Below are 10,528 nucleotides of genomic sequence, written 5' to 3'. Positions count from 1 at the left end.
GGAAGGGCTGTGTGTTGGGTCAAAGAGCTGCTTCCCCAGTGCTGGGGGCCTTTTGGGTCCCGTGGCTGTGCCTTTGCCCAGCGACTGTGCTAATTCCTAGGCTCCCATGCTGCATCTCATGCCAGCAACCTATCCCTGGGAGCAAGACCACAGATCTGACCATCAGCTGGGGCCACTCTAGTATGGGGATGCAGGCTGCTTCGGGAGAAGCTTCCTTTGTCATCTCTCCAACGTCACTCCGTGGCCCCATGCAGCAGTTCAGCGACCTGGCTGGTGTCTTTGGTTGGGAGGCTGTGTGGTGTGGGGGTTAGCAAACAACCTCAGGGGCTCAGACTGCCTGGAGGCAGTTGTTGGCCCTGCTGCTTCCTGATGTGAAACCCTACCTGGGTTTTTAAGGGCTTTGTCCTTAAGCTTCAGCATCCTTGAAGTGGGGATGATAGTAACACCTACCCCAAAGTGTAGCTGGTGTATGAAATGAATTACTCATGCCTGGCTTCCTGGGGGTGCTTGGCAAATATAGCCTATAACCTTTCTAGCTACAGACATGGAGACTGGAGTGGACAAGAGGATGGAGCAGGGCCTGCTCATCAACTTAAAAATTAATTCCCTATTTAGTCCTAAGTGAGATTTTATTGACAGTGCGATATGGAATTCCAGAAAATGTCAGAAAGACCAAGGAAATGTACCTGAGTGGTTTAGACAAGATATATTCATGCCCAAGGATTAATGAGGTAAGAAATGTAAAGCATTCATCGTGGTCCCTGGTTCCGCAAACCCAACTGTGTATATACATTTGTTTTGCCATCTTTATCTAGGTTATTATTTACGTACGTTAAAATTCATCAATTTCAAAGGTATGGTATACCTTGATAATTGTATACAAGGTGTAACCACCACCACGATCAAGTTATAGAATGCTTACTTTGCTTTAAAAACTTTCTTCAGGGGCACCTGTGTGGCTCAGTTGGTTAAGCGTCTGCTTTCAGATCAAGTCATGTTCCCAGGTGTCTGGGATCAAGCACCGCGTCAGGCTCCCTGCTCAGCCAGGAGTCTGCTTCTCCCTCTCCATGTGCTCTCTCTCTCAAATAAATAAATAAATAAAAACGTTTTCATCCCCCTTTGCCTGAGTTCAGTTTTGAGACACTTCTTTGAGTCCTGTGGCTATCTCTAATATTGACTTTCTAGGTTGTTTTAAGAAGGTAGGTTACCTCTCTGGATGTGCTTCTGCTCTTATAAAATGAAGAATGTTGAAACAGACTTGTTCCTAGGGGCTCTCCCAGTACATTCAGAAAACAAGGAGGTGGGGAGCATACGGGCAGGATCTCAACTTTGCCTCTCAGTCCTTGAGAGCCCACGGATGTGGCAGATACTAGTGGGTAGAATCCTGTGGTCCCTTGAGACAGACTAAGTTTCCATTCCCTCTCTTGGTACTATGTAAACTTTTCTAAGTCCACCTGTTTCTTCATCTACCATATCAGACTCTTTTTTTTTTAAGATTTTCTTTATTTATTTCAGAGAGAGAGAGAGAGCACAAGAGGGGGGAGGGTCAGAGGGAGAAGCAGACTCCCTGCTGAGCAGGGAGCCCGACGTGGGGCTCGATCCCAGGACCTTGGGATCATGACCTGAGCCCAAGGCAGTTGATTAACTGACTGAGGCACCCAGGGGCCCTCAGACTCTTTTTTTTTTAAATTGAGATATAACTGACATGTAATTTTGTATTAGTTTCAGGTTTACAGCATAATTTGATATATTTGCATATATTCATATTATTTGTGTATTTTATAAAATAACCACCATAAGAAGTCTAGTTACAGTTTATCACCACACATAGGTACAGAATTTTTTTGTGTGTGATGAGAACTTTTATGAGTGACTCTCTTAGCAACTTTCAGATATCTAGTACAGTATGACTAACTATAGTCACCATGCGATACATTGTATCCCCACGACTTATTTATCTTATAACTGAAAGTTTTTATCTTTTGACCACCTTCACCCATTTTACCCACCCCTCCCTCTGGCAACCACAACCACCAATCTGTAACCTTTGTCCGTGAGTTCAGGTTTTTCTTGTTTTTTGTTTGTTTTGCCTTGTTTTTTAAGATTGCACGTATGAGTGAGATCATATAGTATTTGTCTTCCTCTGACTTATTTCTCTTAGCATAATACCTTCCAGGTCCATCTGTGTTGTCACAAATGGCAGGTTTTCCTTCTTTTTTATAGGTGAATAATATTCCATTGTGTATATATACCATGTTTTCTTTATCCATTTATCCATTAATGGACACTTAGGTTGTTTCAGTATCTTGGCTATTATAAATAATGCTGCAGTGAACATGGGGGTACGTGTTTCTTTCAAGATAGTGATTTTATTTCCTTTAGATAAATGCCCAGAAGTGAGATTGATGGGTCATATAGTAGTTCTATTTTTAATTTTTTGAGGAACCTCCACACTGTTTCCACAGTGGCTCTACCAGTTTACATTCCCACCAACAGTGCACAGATGTTCCCTTTTCTCCTCAGCCTTGGTGACACTTGCTATCTCTTGTCTTTTTGATACCGGCCATTCAGACAGATGTGAGGTGATATCTCATTGTACTTTTGATTTGCATTTCCCTGATGATGAGTGATTAGCACATTTTCAGGTACCTGTTGATCATCTGTATGTCTTCTTTGGAAAAATGTCCATTCAGGTCCTCTGCTCAGTTTTTGATTGGACTGTTTTTTTTCTATTGTGTTGTATGAGTTCTTTATATATCTGGGATATTAACCCCTTATCAGGTCTATGATTTGCAAATATTTTCTCTCATTCCATATGTTGCCTTTTCATTTTGTTGATGGTTTCCTATGCTGTACATGAGTTGCGTGCAGGTTAGCTACTCTCCCAGAAACCTCACATCACATTATAATGAAAGTAAGGCTCAGACTAATTTCTCCCACACATGGAGCTATCACTAAACAAACACTTATTAGCAAACTGAAACAACCAGATCACCTGCCCTGCAACTTTATGAAGTCCCAGTTGTTTATTGTCTTGAGATGAGCAGTTCTCAGCTTTTTCTGCCCATTGAAATCACCTGAGGAGATTTAGAAAATACTGATTCCTGGGCCCCACCCCAGAGATTCTGAAGTAAGTGGTCTGGGGTGTACCCTGGGCATGAGAGGGTTTTTAATCTCCCCAGATGATTCCAATGTGCAGCCAGAGCTGAGAACAACTGACCTCTAAAAAATTTTAGATGCTCAGACTATCACCTTACACAAAATGTTCATTGAAGGCAGGAGTGACTGTATTTCATTGACTCTTCTCTTAGCACCAGGCAATCGGAATCCTCTTAATTCACAGCTGGACATCGAACAGGTTAGGAAACCTTAAATATCAATAATTTCAACAGACACCATGTCTAATATTCATTATTAACAAATCACTACTTCTACCAATGAAAACCAATTTCTGACTTTCATTGTGCCAATTAGCAGAGTTTATGGTGTGGGTGTGGAATGAACAATAAGAAGTATGGTAGCTCAGAGGGCCAGCTCTGTAATGAGAATGACAGAGACCACCTGTGGGTGTCAATTCATAGAACTCAGGACCTAGGGGATAATTTAAAGTAGTACGTTTTATTTTTTGTTTTTTTCTAAAAGTTGTATTTATTTATTTTAGAAAGTGAGAGAGGGCATACATGCAAGTAGGGGGAGGGGCAGAGGGAGAGACTCTCAAGCAGACTCCCTGCCTAGCGCAGAGCCGGGCGTGGGGTGGGGGTGCAGGGCTCCATCCCTCCATCCATGAGATCACAACCTGAGCTGAAATCATGAGTCTGACGCTCAAGTTACTGAGCCACCCAGGCGCCCCTTAACTAGTACATTTAAAAAATCACACTGTGTTCATGGTTCTCAATGCTGGTTGCATATTGGAATCATCTGGAAGCTTTTAAAAACATCAAAGACTGAGTCCCACCCCATAACTTTTAAATCAGAAGTTCTGGTGGTAGGACCCAAATATTGGTATGTTTTTAAAGTTTCCTCAGGTGACTCTTATGTGCAAGCATTCATTTGTGATGAAGCCCTTTGAAGTAAATTGTTGGCATCATAAAAGGTGGTTAAGCTAATACATTAGACATGACAACAAAGACTAATAAAATCAAGTAGACAGTATCATCAATATTTACCTTTTATAGAATTTTTTATTAAAATTTCAGTGCCAGCTCGTAACTACTCACTCTAAGAATGTGTAAGTTTACAAAAAGAACAAGAGCAAGATTTGAAGAAACACAACACTGGAAACACATGTTCCTGATTGAACCCCACCCTTTATCAAGCCCTGAATTACTTAATCTAACGGAGGGTGTGTTCCAAGGCTAAGATGGCACCCCAAAGTACCTGAACTCTTACTCTGGAACAAAGGCTGGTAAATATTTTCTGGAAAGGACTGGGTAGTAAATACTCTAATCTTTGCGACCTCGGTTACAACGACTCGACGTCGCCAATGCAGGGCAAAAGCAACTGCAGATGCTACATACGTAGTGGGACTGTGCTCTAATGAAACTGCCTTCACCAAGACAAGTGGGCCAGATTTGTGCTGACGGCCTAGGTGGCTGGCCTCCACCCTGGGGCAGTTCTGGAAGCCTGGTCACCAGCAGGATCAGCACCCCCTGGGAGCTTGTTAGAAGTGCACATTCCCAGGCCCCCACCCTGGACCTCCGGAATTGCAAACTCTGGGGCTAGGCCCCTGCAAGCCCTCCAGGTGATGCTGATATGCATTAAAATCTGAGAACTGGTACTCTGGAATAATCCTTCCATGTGCACAGGGACATCCTGTGTAGCTGTTTAAAGTCTACCTCTGGGCGTTCTTATTCAGTAGGGCTACCAGAGGACCTAGTCTCTCTTAAGAATTTCAACAGAGGGGCGCCTGGGTGGCTCAGTCAGTTAAGTATCCACCTTCGGCTCAGGTCATGATCCCGGGGTCCTGGAATCGAGCCCCCCATCAGGCTCCCTACTCTGCGGGGAGCCTGCTTCTCCCTCTCCCCCACCTGTGCTCTCTCTCTCTCTCTCTCAAATAAATAAATAAATAAAATCTTAAAAAAAATTTCAACAGAATTCTTAGATAAAGGGACTCATAACAGCTCTGCAGAAGTAGAAGCATGTACTTTGGATTGTCTTCCCTCACACCACCCTATGACAGGAGACCGTACAATCAGGCCCATTTTACTCATGAGAACACAGCCTGCAAGGAATTTTGCGAATTTTCCAAAGTCACACAGTTAGTAGGGGCAGATCCAGCGTTCTGACCTCACTCATTCTGACTCCAGAGCCCTGGCCGCAACCACGACCATTCCACCTGCCCCCTCCAACTCTAGGAGTAAAACCCTCCGGAATTTGCAACTAGTGATCAACTGCTTAAGAAAGTACTTTTGTTTGGGTCATCTCACTTTGATTTAGGGAAAAGAAATTACTTAATTTGATTCGAGGAAGAACATTCACCTGTGCTGTGGGCATTTAGCTAAAACCTGAATCTATTTTCATTTCCCAGGTTCCTGGAGTCCTAACCAGAGAACTCCTTTTCTACTCTGGGCAGCAACTTGGCTACAGGAATGCAAATTTCCAGAGGAGAGCTCTTTACAATTTATAGAGTACTTTCACTCACGTGTTATGTGTGACAAATGAACCCACACACCCCAAATGTTCTGAGCAATATTAACTTCTTTATTTTGTCCATAATTAACCTCTTTATTCTCATGAGGGCTTCAAGCTGAGAAGCAGGGTGGGGGAATCCGCATGTTCATCTCACTTTGATCTCAGTGGTTTTCAAGCCAATACATATTAAAATCACCAGGAAGCCTGTTGAAAGTGTGACCTCCTGGGTCCCCACTCAGATTAACTGAGTCTGAAGCTTTCTCCCTGCACCCCTGCCCCACGGCCCAAACAGCCTGAAATAAGGCTGCATGAAGGAAAGCAAGGGGACATGATGCACGACCTTCTTCTGCCTCTGGGGTCTGTGCACCCCTCTTCGATCCTCACCTCTGCCCCACTTGCTCTCTTTCTCGTTCTCCTTCTTTCTACAATCCCCTCAAGCTAAAGGGGGGTGAGATTTTCTTTAATTCATCCTAACATATCCTCATTGTCCCATAGACCTCTAAGCCTGCCATAGGCAGAAGAGCTGTTTTCTAAACTGTAAGAGAATTTATGTGACTCGAAATTTTCATAGTTGATTTTTCTATCATCTATCATCTATCTATCTATCTATCTATCTATCTATCTATCTATCTATCTATCTATTATCTATCTATCTATCTACCTATCTGACAGAGCATGTGAGAGAGCACAGGCAGGGGGAGCGGCAGAGGGATAAGGAGAAGCAGACTCCCCACTGAGCAGGGAGCCTGTCGTGGGGCTCGATCCCAGAACCCTGAGATCACCACCCGAGTCGAAGACAGACGCTTAACCGACTGAGCCACCCAGGCGCCCCTTTACTTGATTTTTTTTATGCTACTGTGAAGGGCCAGAAAGGAGTGAGGTTGGAGCAGATAAAGGAAAGTAGAAGTACTCTCTCTCTCATAGCTATTGTCTTGCTACGTAATCTATTTTGAATGTCAGAATCCGAATATAAATTCTTTTGTTCTCTTTGCAAACCTTCTGAAACAAATTATACTCTCCCTCCTCATCTTCACCCCCACCCCACCCTTACTCTCACCCCTATCCCTCTTCACAATTACCTTGTGTATGCACACACACACACACACACACACACACACTTGGGTCAGTCCAGGGAAGTAGGGAGCATTAACATACTCAGGCAAAGAAGAAAAGCACGTTGATGTTTCTCCAAAATATTAACCCCATCACGTTCAGTGTGCGTTCCAGTCATTCTCTTGCCATTTTCTAGCTGTACACCATGACCAAGTCACTCACATTTTGGTGCTTTAGTTTTCTTATCAATCAAGCAATGAGATTTACTAAGGGGTCTTTAAGATCTTTAACAACCCTATCGTTTATGATTCATCATCATCACAATCATACAAAGATGACAGAGGTTCATTTCTTCCTCTGAAGGTAGTGTGTCCAAGACCTTTTCTGACAAGTCTTCAACACTTACCCAACAGAAACTATGACACCATTGCCAGGTGTCACCTAACACTTTGGTTTTTGGCGGGGATAGGAATGGGCTGTAGGTTGATATAGTAGATTTCATTATTGTTCGAATTCTTTACCCCTTGCTCTATACATGCTCTTGGCCATGTGCTGTGCAGCTCATGTCACTAGAGGATATATTTCCTACATCACTGATGTTGGACTTAGCCATGGGACTTGGCCATTGGAATACTAGTATACCTCACATGAGAGGGCTTGAATTATAATTGCCCAGTTGGTCTTGCCCTCTTGACTACTGTCATTTCCATAAGAAGACAAGCCTTGGGAGGTCCAAGGAGAATGAGAGACGCAAGGTGCTGGCTAGACCCTGTCCACATTTTGGAGCCAAAGTCAGATAAACTCAGCCTACAGGCAACCCACAGACAAGTGAACAAGAATAAATAATTGTTGTTTTTGTTTTTGTTTTTTAATTTTATTATGTTATGTTAGTCACCATACAATACATCATTAGTTCTTGATGTGGTGATCCACGATCCATTGTTTTTGTATAACACCCAGTGCTCCATGCAGTATGTGCCCTCCTTAATACCCATCACCGGGCTAACCAATCCCCCCTCCCCCCTCCCCTCTAAAACCCTGTTTGTTTCTCAGGTCCATAGTCTCTCATGGTTCATCTCTCCCTCCAGTTTCCCTCCCTTCATTTTTCCCTTCCTTCTCCTAATGTCCTCCATGCTATTCCTTATGTTCCACAAATAAGTGAAACCATATGATAATTGACTTTCTCTGCTTGACTTATTTCACTTAGCATAATCTCCTCCAGTCCCATCCATGTTGATGTAAAAGTTGGATATTCATCCTTTCTGATGGCTGAGTAATATTCCATTGTATATATGGACCACATCTTCTTTATCCATTCATCTGTTGAAGGGCATCTCGGCTCTTTCCACAGTTTGGCTATTACAGACATTGCTGCTATGAACATTGGGGTGCATATGGCCCTTCTTTTCACTACATCTGTGTCTTTGGGGTAAATACCCAGGAGTGCAATTGCTGGGTCATAGGGTAGCTCTATTTTTAAATTTTTGAGGAACCTCCACACTGTTTTCCAAAGTGGCTGTACCAACTTGCATTCCCACCAACAGTGTAAGAGGGTTCCCCTTTCTCCACAACCTCTCCAACATTTGTTGTTTCTTTCTCTGTCCATTTTTGCCATTCTAACTGGTGTAAGGTGGTATCTCAATGTGGTTTTGATTTGAATTTCCCTGATGGCTAATGATGATGAACACTTTTTCATGTGTCTGTTAGCCATTTGTATGTCTTCTTCAGAGAAGTGTCTTTTCATATCTTCTGCCCATTTTTTGACTTGATTATTTGTTTTTTGGGTGTTGAGTTTGATAAGTTCTTTATAGATCTTGGATACCAGCCCTTTATCTGTAGTGTCATTTGCAAATATCTTCTCCCATTCTGTGGGTTGCCTCTTTGTTTTGTTGACTGTTTCCTTTGCTGTGCAGAAGCTTTTTATCTTGATGAAGTCCCAAAAGTTCATTTTTACTCATGAAAGAAATTGAAGAAGACACAAAAAGATGGAAAAATATTCCATGCTCATGGATCGGAAGAATAAACATTGTTAAAATGTCTATGCTACCCAGAGCAATCTATACCTTCAATGCCATCCCGATCAAAATTCCAATGACATTTTTCAAAGCGTTGGAACAAACAATCCTAAAATTTGTATGGAATCAGAAAAGACCCCAAATCACCAAGGAAATGTTGAAAAAGAAAAACAAAGCTGGGGGCATCACGTTGCCCAATTTCAAGCTATATTACAAAGCTGTGATCACCAAGACAGTATGGTACTGGCAGAAAAACAGACATATAGACCAATGGAACAGAATGGAGAACCCAGATATGGACCCCCAACTCTATGGTCAAATAATCTTTGACAAAGCAGGAAAAAACATGCAATGGAAGAAAGACAGTCTATTCAATAAATGGTGCTGGGAAAATTGGACAGCCACATGCAGAAGAAGGAAACTCGACCATTCTCTAACACCATTCACAAAGATAAACTCAAAATGGATGAAAGACCTCAATGTGAGACAGGAATCCATCAAAATCCTAGAGCAGAACATAGGCAGTAACCTCTTGGACATCGGCCACAGCAACTTCTTTCAAGATACATCTCCAAAAGCTAGTTAAACAAAATAATTGCTGTTTTAATCTACTGTGTCATTTACTGCAGAACGTTATGTGGTAATAGATAACTGACAGAGCCCAGGACTAGGATTACTTAGGATACTTTCAGCTGTAATTAACAGAGAACGCTACTTATGAGAACTTCAAGAAAATTTCAATTGGGTTTTTAGTGTCAAGCAACTGAAGCAAATTCAGACTAACTGAATAAGAAAAAAGCAATTTATTAAAAGGATTTTGGGTAGTTAGAATTGTGATGGGGGCCTGGAAACCTAGACTTGGAGCTTTCAAATTCAGGAACTTCAAAATCTAACTGCACATTCTGGTGGCAATATAACACTGCCCGCACAGGTGCCCCCTACCCTAGAAATCCGATTCTACTACTAGAACCAGGGACACTGCTCTTTCTGGAAACCACACAGCAATGTTCAGCCTCTGCTTCTGCTTCATGAAACTTCATGAATGACCATTAGATTCTGATTCAGGTGTGGGTTTATGCATCTGTTTGGTGGAACCTTACTCATATTACACCCTAACCTCAAGGATGAAGTGAGTATCTGACATTTTTAGCTTCTGTGGTGAGAAGTGGGCTGTTCGTCAAGTGGGGAACTCCTAATATATAGAAGAGGTTGCATGCTGGCCAGCCAAAGTGAAAGATAAATGCCCATTTCTAACAATCGGGGAAGTGATCAGCTCACATTATCAGTATGTTTAGACAGGGCAGGCTTCCTTTGTGCTTGCCTCTGGCACATGTATATGGCATATATGTCTCTGCCCTTGGTTCCTGGAATGGAGCTCCTAAAACTCTTTTAATTATCTAAATGATAAAAGCACCAGGATTACTTTTTGTTCTATTGAGATAATTCTAGGTAGACTCCTGGATGGTTCCTGAATGGGGGCTGGCCTCCAAACGAACAAACCATGATTAGAAGCTTAGGATTTTCAGCCCCACACCCTATCCTCTAGAGAGGGGAGAAGGCTGGAAATGGAATTAATATTTGATCATGTCTACGTTCTATTTTGATCCCAATAAAACAGGGTTCAGTGAATCTTCAGGCTGGTAAACACATTCATACTGGTGCACCCCAACTCTATGGGGGACAGAAGCTCCTAAGCTCGGGACCCTCCCAGACTTTGCCCTATGTGTATCTTCATCTAGCTGTTCATATGTATTCTTTATCACATCCCTTAATAAACTGGTAAATGTAAGTAATTGTTTCTCAGAGTTCTGTGAGCTGCTCTAGCAAAT

The sequence above is a fragment of the Neomonachus schauinslandi genome, chromosome 1, assembly GCF_002201575.2.
Source record: "Neomonachus schauinslandi chromosome 1, ASM220157v2, whole genome shotgun sequence".
NCBI lineage: Eukaryota > Metazoa > Chordata > Mammalia > Carnivora > Phocidae > Neomonachus > Neomonachus schauinslandi.
Note: the sequence above shows the minus strand (reverse complement) of the source record.